This window comes from Patagioenas fasciata, chromosome 3 (assembly GCF_037038585.1).
Source record: "Patagioenas fasciata isolate bPatFas1 chromosome 3, bPatFas1.hap1, whole genome shotgun sequence".
NCBI classification, from domain to species: domain Eukaryota; kingdom Metazoa; phylum Chordata; class Aves; order Columbiformes; family Columbidae; genus Patagioenas; species Patagioenas fasciata.
Window position 1 is genome coordinate 107,955,374 of NC_092522.1, and position 14,289 is coordinate 107,969,662.

A 14,289-nucleotide genomic window follows, 5' to 3' on the forward strand; every position below is an offset into this window, starting at 1 on the left:
TGAGAAGATCTGCTGGGAAGACCGCAATGACTTAGGAAGTGCCCAGGACAGTTCATCTGCAGCCATTCGCCATAAATGGAAAATGTTGCTAGAAAAGAAACAGAACTTCATAAATGAAGAGAGTATGTTCCTTGCAACCCAAGAGATACTTGTTCTCAAGTGTTAGAGGGATGTGCGATGACAAGCTTGGATTTGGTGTCTCAGCCCCAGCAATACTGGCAAGGCCACACCTGCTCAGTGGCTGTAGCCACAAGGGATGAATGAGAATGATAACCCCATGGAAACTAGCAGGCAATGTTCAGTAGAGCAAGGAGGCACAAGGTGGGAGCAAGAGCACTTTTTACTCAGGAACAACTCAGATATCATTTCCTTCTAGAGTAAAACTGTTTGAGAGAAATCCCATCTCATGTGTCCCATTGGAGCACAAGAGTTTCAACTGCAATTCTACATCTAACAAAACTCTGCCTGTGCAGTTAGGTTTTTTCACCCTACTTGGTCACTGTTGGCAATGTCAGTATGAGAATCTTTTGCTCTCTGAGGTTCTCATACACATCTGTGACGAATAACATCCTTCCAAAAGACTGTCCCTGAGTACCCTGATCCTGTAAAGGTTTGTTGAATTTTACAAGGTTTGCTACCCATGGCAAGACAGTTAGTGAAAAATAAATAAATAAATAAATACACTAATCATTCTAGAAGTAGATAAGCATCGATGCTATACATTTAAATTGTCTTTGGTAAATAAATTACCAAAAGCAAATTTTCACAAATAAAGAATACTACCACTAATAAATAACACTACCACTAACAAATGACTGTAAGGAGGAATCACTTCTGTATGCACTACATGGTTGCACTTTCATATTTACTAGACTAGTTTATGAGATACACGTCAACTGTTTATGATTAGGGTTGCTTCTGTATTTAAGCGGTGTACACCATAAAATTCAGGAAATTTAAAATGCTATCTGTGTTCTGTCTCATGTATGGGGTGATAGACACCCTTAATTTGTAAGCATTAGCAAAATGAGATGCAGTTGCAGAAAATGTAATTGGATCATCTTTGTATTTTATGTCAGCATGTCTAAGTGCTGTTAAAAGATGCACAATGCATACAATGCAATCTGACAGCATGACAAATAATAGTAGACTTCACTTTTCATTGTCTTTTTTTCGTAGGCCATATCTGATAAACATGAAAGCTGTGGCTGCCTAGAAACTTAATGGTTTTAAAACCTTTCTTACATTATGTCCATAATCACAGTTCCATTTGAAAAACATGGAAGACTGTCTCTGTTTCCAACCAAAGGAGGTATTTTAATCACAATCTCATCTTCACTTATTATTACCTTGAAACTTTGAAACATATATCATAGAATCTTAGAATGTCCTGAGTTGGAAGGGACCCACAAGGATCATCGAGTCCAACTCCTGACCCTGTATATGACAACCCCAAAATTCACACCATGTGAATAATGATGAAACACCACATGAAATTATATGAAAGACTCAGAGCACGGTGTATTTTTGAACTCAGTATCAATCCATCAATAACACAAGCTAATCATTACCTGAGTAGCTATCTGCATTTTTAAGGAGCTCATTAATGTCATCACTAGACACAGTTGTATGATTTGAAGATTACTTCAATATTTCTTTTGGCAGCAGCATGAGGTGATCTCCATTCAGATGATCTCCTTGCTTCAAAAAAATTGACCTGCAGCAAATCAGTTCTGGGACCATCTTCCAAGGATCATGTTTCCAGCTTACCTCTTAAAGCACAGACTATGGAAAATCACAAGTCTTGTGTCATGATCTGTGCAGGTGAGAAATCCTTCATGACCCAGGAATGAGATTGTTTTGCAAAAAGATAAAGAGATGCCACTGACTGTGAAGTGTAACAGCCAATTGCCCAGAGCACTCCCTCTTTCTTAGTACCTTTAGCATCAATAAAAAATTCAGATGTTACATTTCTCATTATGTATTAGGACACACACAAGTGTCTGAGTGGAAGTAACTGAAATATATTATGATGCTGGTAATGGTTGCATTAAGAAGTAAGGAACTCTATCCAAGGAAACCTCTTCTTTCACTAGAACTCTGTTCTGGCAGACCCCTTCAGTTTTGTCACTTGCAATAGGTTTATTTATTTTTGTATTTACTTTTTCTTTAATGAATACCTTAAAAAAATTGTGATTTTTTTTTTTCTCATCAAACACACACAAATTGAATTTGGGTTGTGGTTTTGTGTCCCCTTTTCATTTCATTACAGCATCTCATTCCTCTCTTTGAAACATGTAGCAAATCAAAGTTGTTCCTCTGCAGAGAATGAGGACTGGAATGCAGAAACTAGAGATGAACAAGTTGAAAAGAGCACAGGGAGCAACAGAACAACTGTTTGTTTTGTTAATTTAGAACCTACTTGTTTTGATCAAGGATGGTCTCCCGCAAAGTGTCCAACACAAATGGAGTCCTAATTTTTCTAGCTGATTCATGAGTGTGAGTATGTGGTAAGATTTATACAAGACATTTATGCCAATGACAGTTCAGTGGAAATATCTGCAAAATAATTCTTCCTCTATGTTGATCAAAGACATGCAGATGCCATTCGCTGTGATGCACACACAGTCAAACATTCCCCCTGTTTCAACGTAATGAGGTGCAGTCTCACAACAGAGAATATCTGTGCAGGACACTGGCTGTACAGCAATAACAAAAATGTAATTTTTTTTAAGTCCTCAATTTATTGTATTTAATTTATGAACCTGACAAATTGTAAGAGCACCCAAAGTAGTTCATGAGCATACTTCTCTTTTGAAGGTACATGCAAATTACACTAATTAAAACACTTGTTCTATCACAATTTTAGGAGATCTTGAACAGAAAAACAAGCAGGTAGGCAAAAACACAAGGCATTTTATCTGTACACTTTTCAAGTGCACAATGCTTATAACTGGCTAATTTAATTTCTGGATGCCCTTGAAGATTCAAAAAGTTCTGAGCCTTGCAGAACTGAGGCAGTGGTTATAATGTGTCTGGTGGAAGGCAGTTCCCAGAACATCGAGCAGCTGCTTTTTATTTCAGATGCCACCAAAAACCAGACCTTTTTCATTCTTCTGATAAGTAACTAAACATTTATATATATAGCACTTACAGCAGGAATTACAATCACCCGATCGAGTATTTACAGCTAGAGTATACAACCCCTCAGTGCAACCTACTTGAAACTGCCTATGAGAGAATTCATTACATTCTGTGCATTAACCTCCTTCTGCCTGTTATGATTCTCTCTTAGTTGTTCTGTCTGATAGCTATTGGTTTTGTATGTTTTATCTTACAAAAAAGTTATTTTCCTCTGCCTGCAATATGTACTTTTGCAGGGAATAACTATGCCCCAAAGAAAAAAAGGTAGAAACTCATTGTGGATTTAAACACTCTTTATTACATAAAAGTAAGAAAAGTGGGCCTTAATTGCCAGCTATTTTATTTTGGTTAAACTATAAAGAGGCAGAGAAGGATGCTGCACAGGTCCCCAAAATAGATAGTAATTTTATTTAAATATAAGTCAAGATTTATTTCTGTGGATAAACACACCCAAAACCAGGTAAGAGCAGGAAGTGGAATTCTCCTTCTTAGGGAAAGTCTGAAACTTGAAAGCAAGTTTCTTTCCAAAATGGCATTTTAAAAAATGTTGACATTTCTCTTGAAATGAGAATTTGAAATCTTTAACGGAAAAAAATCAGGAACTGCATTTCTTGTCTTCCTTTTCCAAAGGTGGTCAATCGCTTTGGGCCCTCCAGAGCCCAGCAGCTTACCAAGTAGGGATTTTTTTTAGAGAAAAAAGGTAGACAGTTTCCCTGGAAGACAGGAAAGCTTTAGCTGCAGAAGAACCCTCCAACAGGCCTCTTCTACAAGCACTGAATGTACCAGAACTTCATTTCTGATGCCTGTGGGTTTAGAAGAGAAAATCCAGAGAGCACTGGTCTATTTTATCACAGAACAACTGAGCTAACTTTCTTACTAGGTCTTGAAAAGTTCTGAAATTATGCAAATTGGGCTTGAAACAGGAATTCTAGCTTCTGTACAAGAGACCAGTATTATCCAAATCTTGGTAGATGAGGTATTCTACAACATTTTATCAGAAACTTGTTTTAAAACTAGTTTCTATAAGATTTCCATTGGTTATTCCTTTTTTCATTGCAATACCATTTCCTAAAGATACCGTTTAAGTTCAACAGTAAGACTCTAAGGCTTCTCTTTAAATGACCAAGTGAATCTGTCAAAGCATGCTAAAAATCTGTCCAAAAGTTGAGTTGCTTCATTAAAATTCTGAAATTGTTTTAGTCAATCTGCAAAATTAATTAAAAAAAACATGAAATCATTTCATGCACTCTTGACAACAGCAATGGTTTTCTTAATTCATAAATTAAATCAACACAAAACCTCAGTCATATAAAATATATACAGAAATTCATTCTGTTAATAAATCATCAGAAAAGAATAAATAAACCTGGACATCACATGTGGCATACCCACTAGAAGGCCTCTCCTGAGCATTATGCAAGCCTCACAGAAGAGCAGAATTTTGAGGAAAAAAATAAGCGAGGAAGACATTCTGCTGTACAGACAGAAGAGTACCACAGAAAGGGGGAAAACACCAGAATTACTCTGCCAAAAGTTCAGATCCATTGACTTATAGATGAAAATGAGAATGTTAATTCTTTACTCCTAAATATTGGTGGAAAAGTCCAAATAGGACAGACTGTGACTGCATTTACTTGTGCGCCAAGGGATCAGTCAGTGAGTAGTGAAGAGCAGAAAACACTGGGGACAGGGAAAATGTAGTGCCAAGAAACATGCAAAATCCCATCCAGCAATCATGTTCACATGTATCCAGATGTTAATGCAGTTTGTAACTAAAGACTACACTTATTTTTGCATTGACTCTTTTCCTGATGGAAGAATCTTTTCCAAAATCCTCTCAGGCACAGGAATGGCCAGGGTAAGAGGAGCTGGAAGACACAAGAGCAGGCTCTCCCATCAGTGTCTCTGCTATCCTGGGAGTTTTGGGACCAAATCCCTTAATGTCCCCTTCTGGATGAATCCCACATCTGCTCCAACAGAGTGATCTGAGGGAAACTCTGGCCAGTCACAACTACTAGTACATCAGAGGTAGTAATGGTTTTTGCAGAAAACAGTACAAAATCTTTCCTTTGATCTGCCTCTATTTACATACAAAAATGTTCATGTCAGTGTTAACATTTCTTTCCTGATCAGTAACAGAAAAGAAGAAAAAAAAAAAAAGAAAAAGGAAAAAGAGATATGCAAGGTGATGCATTTGTCATTTCTTTATAAATTTTTATTGGATATCCTCTTCTCAAGGTAATTGAATCATTTCTCTTATCCACAGAGCTGAGACAAAGAAATGACAAAGAAATATAAAAATATGTCTGTGACAGAGTGTAGAAGTGAACAGAAGGGTTTGGAGGTACTCTAGAGAGAGAAAGAAAATATAGATTTAGTTATTTTTACAGTTCAGAGCTGTTAATGTTTCATAATGCTGAGAAATGAGGCAAAATTCATGTTTATGTCATTTTGAAAATGCAGAGAAGGGAGGCTTTCAAACTTATTATTAATAACACTTTCTTCAGGTCTTTCCTACAGCCAATTTATAGGTCTTTAAAAGTCTACCTTTAGAGCTTTAGAGCTTTTTCTTCCTGGATCACCCAGACTGACACAAGTATCCTGAGGTTCAACACAACCCAGGCTGTGCTGCTGAGGAGCCTTTATGGCCAAATAAAGAGTCTGGGTCTCAGTGACGGGGTCTGGAATGGATCCCAAATGAAAAAGAAACTGAGTGAACCATGAAATCGTGTAAATGTATACATTAGATCATGTGAAATGCTAACATCTCTTTTGACTGGTAACTTGACAGCTTTAAGTCTCATACTTAAACCTGATGCTTTTATTGTTTGGATATGAAAAATATCCATTGAAATGGATGGCTGCAGAGTTGGTTTTTTTCTTTTTTTCTTCTGGAAACAGACTTCCATTGCAAGTCATTTGGCTGATTCTCAAGGACAACGTAAAAATGAGGGATCCCAAACAACTGCTACCTCCCAATTTCATTGCAAGTGAAAGGGATTCAGTGCTTTGTGGGGTCAAAGCTTCCTGGAATTAGGTATGGGATAATCAAAAGCAAATATAATCTGACTTCCAGATGTTCAAAGTAACAACCTGGACTCGAATGTGGTTGTTCCATCTACTTCTGATTAACTCTGAGCTTTGTAATAGTTAGGAAATTCAATAGTATGCTATACACATGCCTCTACATCCACAGCATTTCTTGTGCTTCCACATTATCAGAAATGAGGATTAGCACAATGAGGCTAAGGTAGAATTGTACTGATATGTAGAAGAAGAAGGCATTCCTAAATAAAATATAAACAAAATGGACCAAGGTCAGTGGTCCAAAATACACATCAAACTGCAGGTTTATCTTAATCCTTGGATATCTTATTCAAAAAAACAGAGGGGTTTGTTGCGTAAAGAGAATGCAATACTGCGTGATGATGACATGCAAAAAAAGACCTTGAGGTTTGTCTTTCAATTAACAAATATAAAATTACATAGAATTCTACTTTTTAAGAAAATTAAGGCATTTGCTCCACTGGTTTCACACAGACCTCACTGGCTATAAAAGCAATGCCTTTGTTATTACTGAGACTGGCAGGGTATGCAGGAAACATCTATTGTCTTAGTTTTTCCTGAAAAGAGGCAGATGACCGCTAGAAGGAAGAGTTGTTGTACTTGCCAATGAAGACATAAGATTGGTTAACCATTCTGACTGGAAAGTGTAGTTAACAAAATTCATCTTTAAGTTCTTACATGTTATCTTGTTTGGATACCCTATGTAATTTTTATTTTTTTTTTAAGTAATGAAACATAGGTAGGGTTAAAAGAGATGTAGAGTATGCATTTGTATTAAAAGCAACAGCTTCTTTATCATACCATCTGTTTGCTGTTATTTTTCTAGAGCAATTGAAAATGGCCAGAAAATTAAAGCTGTTAGAATTTTGTGCTGCTGTCTGAACACATAGACAGTTTAAAAATCAATGTAATGCTAATTAAAGTCCAGTTTTTAGACATGCTGAGCAGGCAAAGTTCCCCCTAACTTCAGTAGGCACTGCAGTTTCCCAACACCTCTGAAAACACAGAAAAAATCGGTGGGTAACTAAATAAATCCTGCAAATGCTAAATAGGTCAGTATGTTTTATATTTTTGCCCCCATTACTTTACCTATAGTAGGCAATGGGTTGTGAGATAGAAATAATACGTCTGGATAAAATTTGTATGCAATAAATTCAGATTAATCACATTGAAAAATTGATTGAATAGAGCAACAAATATTCTTAGGGAATTTAAAAAAAAAAATAAATAAAAAATAGAAAAGCAAGTAGTGCATGATGGAAAAGTAGAAGCTGGTGTGTTCCAGCCATCTTACCTAGAGTTTGCTCTCCCCATCTCTATGCATGGACTGTTCAGGCAAAAAATAGCCCTTTTATTCATCAGAATTATTACCACAGTGTCTGTATGATATATGCATCTATTTGGAATCGCAGTGACAATAAAACTGATAGCTGTGTGGTTTATAATGTAAGAATCTGGAACTAGTACAAGATAGAGCTGTATACCCAGCCACTAACTCTGTTAGACACTGGTTCCTTCTCAAAGCCTGTTGGGGCTTTCATAAGATATAACCTTACCAGTAAAGTATTTTATAATGTGATTTGGCCTTTCTCCAGTCTGAAACAAAGAAGCTATAGTTTTGCTTAGGTCTATAGGTTAATCTGACTTCACTTTGCCTTACAAAATTAATTCTGAAAACATAAGAAATTAATATTCCTGATCAGTTGTGCAAATATGATTAATAGAAGACATATTTTTTTCTGTTTAAACATCACAGTGCCTTAAATGTCTCTCCCAGTAGCCTGGAAGCAAACTTTTGGCACCAGTGCACAATGTATATCTGAGTTGTTCTGAACCATTGCAGAGATCAAACTGTACTTGCATAATCCAAGTTCCCATGGAAAGCTGTTTGACATTATCTGTCAGTCTCTTGCTCTTTATGATCAGTGTAGGATAGATGTGTCAGGAAAGGAATCTGCACCATAGCCCTGAACTTTGCAAGAAAGGGATCTCAGGAGATGGGGGAGGGAGAGGAAAGGAAATAAAAAGAAGCTATTCAGTGGTAAAAGGAGTGCTACAGAAAACAGGAATTGAATTTCATTGAATACCTGGGTCTTGTTAGAGATGCCTGTAGTATGGTTTTTCCTTCCATGCAATGCCTATGCACACACAAAAAATATGTTGCACAGCAGGAGGTCATTGCCACAAGTAAAAGATGTGATTCCAGCTAGTAAAATGTCTCATTCTGTAGTATACACTTTAAATACTTAGACATACATCATACATTACACTCTATACCATGGAGTTCTCATAAATGTATTTTGCTCAGGATAAATTTTAAAGGGCCAGCTAACCTCTGTATCTGTTCACAGTATCTGTAAAACAGCATCTGGAAAGCTGAGTAGAGACACATAAAGACAAAATTTTCTAAAATGGGTAGCACTTGTATTAAGTTGTGTACACTGATGTCAAAGGTGATGCACAAATGCACCTAAAGGGTAAAAAAAAAAAAAATTAAAAAAAAGTTAGATGGTGGAGGAACACTTCTAACAAAGTATAGCTTCGTTAGCATTCAGTCTTAAATGAGAGAGAGATTGGGAAAAGAGTTTGGTCAAGGAAACATAAAAGTGATTAGAAACATGACTTGTCACAGGTTGGATGCTTAATCATTTATGAAACGGTGGAAGGGATTCAGACCACAGTTTGCTCATGTCTCTGCATATGATGTTTTCTGCGGGGAAGGACAAAAGAAGGAAAATGCATCTTTATCTCAAAGAAGATGAATGAGATGGGGAAACTCTGTGTAGAAGAAAGGGTAAGAAATATCCTGAAGGGCAGTATTTTTGCAAGGTAGTTGCAGAGCTTGCATATGCTTTATGTAAGGCATGATTATTACTTTTCTTTTGGTGTAAAGCCTCAGTGTTGGCAGTTTTTCATCCCAGATGATCTAATCTCTTTCCAGTCCAGGTTTTTCTCCCCTTAGCTCATTTGTCAAATACTGTAAATATGACAAATAATGATACCGTTGGAACACTGAGAGTCCACAGAGGGTCCACATCATTCCTTATAATGGGTTCATCACACTCTGCAGAAAATTGTTCAAGATCTTGTTAACTTGTGTTCAGTAGGTTGCCTGTGTCTGACATTTTGCTCTGCGTGTCCTGTTACCTGGGAGAAGAAACTATTGCACTTTATAAAGTGGATGAATTCCTTCGTTCTCCCCAGGTAAAATGGATCAATGCACTTAAGCGCCCAGACTGCAAAGGCCTGTGTGAGAGCTGCCCTTCAATTAGGATGTTGCCCATGGAACCCAGTTTGGGCAGGAAGCATTTGGAAGATGGTCTGTGCTGTTTGTGCTGCAAATCTGGGTCAGCAAGAATATTTAGTAGAGATTAGACCTGCATATTCACCAGGTGTGGGTAAGATCCTGGGTTTGAATTCCTGTTTCATCAAACTGCTTTGGTTTCAGTGAATTCTTCCCCATTTTCCAGCAAGAAGCCCTCTGGTGTTGTTTGTCAAACGACACTAATGCTGAATTCCTTGAAGTGGTTTCTTTCACCAGTCTACAACCTTATCAGATTCAGGCTGAACAATGTGATTTTAATTCAATTACTGAATCTCTAACAGCAAATGAATGCACTTAGCTCTTGGAAATATACTGCATCTTGGGGGAGGCAGAAGAAAGTAACAATGCTGTATTCAATCTCAGAGAAATAACTGAAGCAGCATCCGGGCATTTCTTTCAAGAAACACAACAGGTTTCTGTGATCCATCACATCAAATGCTGCACACAGGTCCAACAATTTAAATGGGAATGAAGGGATCTTGCGAAGACCCCCTCCAAAAAGATCAGATGATCTCAGTGCCATTGTTTTCATGTGAAGCCAGGCCAAAACGGTCACTCCAAATTCCGATACCGGTTCAAATGTCCGCACTGTAATACTGCAGAATGAAGTGCTTTGCATTGTGCATCTATCTCTTTTTTTTTCCAACAACTTTATGTTAAATTCTTAAAGCAGTTTAAATTCTTACACCACTTAAAGAGTTTAATGCCACACAATAATTCAAATTACTTTAGGGATTCAAAGCAGCTTTCAGTTTTAAAATAGCTTAGAATCACTTTTCCAAAAGATTCAACTCCTTCACCAGCTGCCTGTCTCCCATACAGTGTTAAAAGTGAACCCCAAACATCACCCAGTTTTACACAGATTTAGGGTCCTATGCCTGTCAGTCTCACATCCCTGGTCATAGTTTTAAATGTCTTCCAGGTCAGAACAGAAAACAGTAGCAGCAGCAGAAGTTTCCTAACACTGCCACATTGTTAATCCTCTCTACTTGGAGAGTGAGTTTGATATCAAGAATATCTATTTCTCTTCCATATTTTACCAAAGCTTGAATACAGTTTACACTTGGACAAAGCTTTGGATGGTCAAAACATTTTAATCAATTTTTTTTTTTTTTTTTTTTAGTAGAGAAGTGGCTGTTTGACTAGTAAGAATTAAGGACCAAAAACTTCACAAGAAGATATTTATTTTTTTATTAAGAGGAATGCAAATGCTAGGGCATAGAGCTGTGTGTGTGCATGAGTGAGTGGTTAGTGAAACATTCATGGAAAAAAATAATCATTGCCAAATACATTCGTACTAACATTTTCTGGCTGGTGAATGAAATACCATAAAAACATTTCCCAATCCTCCTCTTTTCAGTAGCATAGACAATTGCCCTTCCCACTGAATTTTTAAGGTTTTTTTGTGACGAGTTTGATAATATTTAGAAAAATACTTTTGCTTTCTCACCATTTTGATAAGTATACTAAAACTGCACAAAGATGATATGTAGTTATAAAATTTCCATGTAATATACTTTTTAAAGACAAGAAGTACTTAACTGATTTTAGTCCACTCATTCATGACTGCTTGACTTTGATATGTAGGGATGATTGAGATCTATCTGAAGGTTTGCCAAGCTAATTGTTAATAATGTTTCTTTTATTAATGGATTATCTGCTATCAAACAAGTTGCAAGTTCATGTTGTAACCTAGCCCTTAGGTGAAAAAGCAACTGCATCTCTTTCTCTGCCCACTTGTTTTCATAAAAAATTATATGTGACCACTGAATTATGTTTGGGATTTCAATCCTTTTGTCAAATACAGAAACTGGGTGGGAGATTCACAATGGATTGAGAGACTGCAAATGAGGAAGCACACCAAACAGCTTGGCACATATAGAGTGTCAGCATACAAGCTCTCTTTGCATAGGGAACAAATTCAAATGTATGAGGAGGAAGATCATATAGATGGAAGTGGTTTTAAAGCCTAGCATATCACTACTAAGACTTCCACTTGATTACCATTGTCCAGTTCTTGATCTGGATATGAGCCGTTCTACCTTTAATCGTTGTTCTAGTCTTGTAGTACACAAGTAAGCAACTTGTGAAATATATAGATAGGTGAGCACATTCAAAGAATGAACACCCCTCCTTTGACACTGAAGTGTCTGAAACATTTATTTTTCTAGCTTAGATGCCTCACTTAAGTGCCTGAAGTTAGGTGGAATAAATCCATGCTAGTGTCCATGTGCTAAGAATATGGACGATTTGGTAGAATTTCACTAGAAAGGTGGATGTAAGGTTTAAGGGACCCAGGTGCTCAGCTAACTGAAAAGAAGCTGAGATGCTGATTGGACCACACTATGCAGAGCAAAACAGTTCTGACAGTTTCAGGGATTGTTCAGTCTTTCTTACGATGTTGTAATAGTGGCTAAGGGCTGGATCTTGATATGTTTGTACTTAGGTGCATGATCAGGGTAGTCCAACTGCCTCACCATCTAACAGTGTATACATATTCCTATTCATCCCTTTTTCCTTGGCCTTGGAGAGTGTATTTACTAACAAGTTTACTAACACTGTACCTGGCATAAATAGCATGAGCAAATTTCATCTTTCAAACCTCAAAGAGTCACCTTAAAGTGTTAGAAATAATTTTTCCATGAGCATACCATTGTCTGGTTTGCATTCAAGGGACTGTGCTTTCTTCTGACTTCCTCTAAGAAATCTTCACACTTGAAGAGGGGGACCCAGGACAAATCATATCCATCCAGATAAAGAAAAAAAATCAATACAGAGAATACTGTTTCTTAGTTGTTCAACTAGTGTATGCCTTGCTCTTGTTCCATGCTGATTTCAAGAGCTATGTTGATTTCCTGATTCAGGATCAAGAAGGAATCTTCTTCTCAATCCAAGGTTTCCAAAGTTGCCTTCGCCTGCATCTGCTGTGTAATTTGTCTTTTGGGATTCTCTCTATCTGTTGTGTATATTCATTTTTCTGCATAAGTAACAGTTTAGAAATGAGTAGCATCATGGATTATCCTCTTCTGTGTCTGTAATATACAATTTCTTTTCTCTGGCACGTGTGTGCTTTAGCTTATGTAAAATCTGGTGCTTTAGAATGAATAAAATTTGGCACCGTGGAAGAAGATCAGATGGTCACTGGTATTCTTAAATTAAAATCATGAAAGTATAGAGACAGGTTTTAATGAGAACCCTCTAGCAACAAGATTATGAGAACAGCTACAGGGTATAAGCTAAATTTGAGACTGGAAATATACATTTTATTTAAAAATTTCACCAAATAATTCATCAGGAATCAGAAAACAAAAATTCCAGATGAAAAAAAATCCTACTCTTACATAACCACTCAGAATTATGGCAAGTGTTTCAGATGGTTTTTCCTTTGGCAGTTTTTACACTTTTATGAATAATCGATATGGATTTGGATCTTTCTGACTAGTTCCTGTCACCTTTGACATAACTGGGTGTTCAGTTTAGAGTCCATTAAGTAAGGTGCCTGTACCTATGGATTAAGTTTCCATGAAAGAGACCGGCGAATAGCAGCTTCTAGATGCTAACACATGCTTTGAAAATCAGGATTTCACTCTTTCAGAACGTTGATAATCCTTCTCTAATGTGACTATGCAATCCAGTTCTTAAGAGAGCAGTAAGTCAAAAGAAAAGCTACAAATCTTCAGCTTATTTTTTACAGTAGGACTGTGTTTCCCTTTTTCCTTGTGGAATATCCTTTTTGATTTCAAAACAAGCTTTCTTGCCAAACCCAGATACCAGGTCCCTCTGGGTTCTTCATGATCAACCTCCAAACCCTGTTTTCCTGGAATCATGTCCTTTCTATACCTCCTGAGCCTATTGATTCTCACCTACATACAGTGGTTCTGATATGTCCCTGATACTGCAGCTGACAGGAATTAAACCTTCTGGGGTGAATTAGCTTCTGCTTCAGGTCGGCAGGTAGTAGATAGAAAATAAATGGGTTTGGAGGCTCTGGGGACATTAGTGTTGCTGCTTTAAAGGAGCCAATGGAAAATAAATATAGCTAAATGAAAGAAAAGATATTTACTTTGGTTCATCTAAGCTTTTCTTTCAAGCAGAACAAGAAGTGGGATTGGAGAAGGGCAGGAATCCAGGTCAGCAAATGATGCCCCCAGAGTCACACAAGATATGAAGTTGAGCCTGAGTATAATTTGGCTCCTCCGTTTAACTGCGTTAGTCCAATAAACCATTTTTATTACTACACACAAAGCAGAATTGCCAGACATCTCTATATTTACTGAAGGAATGTAATTAATTCCTTTTTAAAATATAATGCATTCCACCCCAAAAAAAAAAACGCTCATGAAACATAAATTTTAAGTTTAGAGAGGTGTAGTTACAGATTAATATTTAAAAATAATATCCACTATTATTCATTTTTGGGCACTATTTCATACAGTATTTCAACATATATTTTTTAATGCTTAAATAAAGCCGAGGAATTAGGTTAGAAAACCACTTTTTTAAGTAGATGACTTTCCCTAAAGATTTCTAAAAGCCAGCATTTGGAAAAAAATGGGGTCATGTCAGCAAAATGTATGCTTTGTTTCAATAAATTCTTTAGCAGGTGGGTTGTTTACTCTGATGCAAAGTGCCAAGTTATAGAGGTCAATGGATTTATAAGGCTGAAAGAGAAAAATTTACAACCCCGAAGTGGGCTGGCTGGCACAAGGAATTGCCAGCGTGATTGTGAGCTGTTAGTCAGAGCAGGACTCCTG

At 37.0% G+C, this 14,289-nt stretch overlaps 1 long non-coding RNA gene across 6 annotated transcripts in view; it reads left to right on the forward strand.

The window, feature by feature from the left end:
* LOC139827765 (uncharacterized) overlaps window positions 1-14,289 on the forward strand; it is a 73,075-nt gene that overhangs the window by 34,845 nt on the left and 23,941 nt on the right. For 5 of the 6 annotated variants that reach the window (XR_011738693.1, XR_011738692.1, XR_011738696.1 and 2 more), the window contains exon 1: window positions 13,321-13,743. The exons of the other annotated variant lie outside the window; for it this stretch is intronic. This is a non-coding gene — a long non-coding RNA (uncharacterized lncRNA). Of the gene's footprint in view, window positions 1-13,320; window positions 13,744-14,289 lie in introns of those variants that run through there. 6 annotated transcript variants of the gene reach the window in all.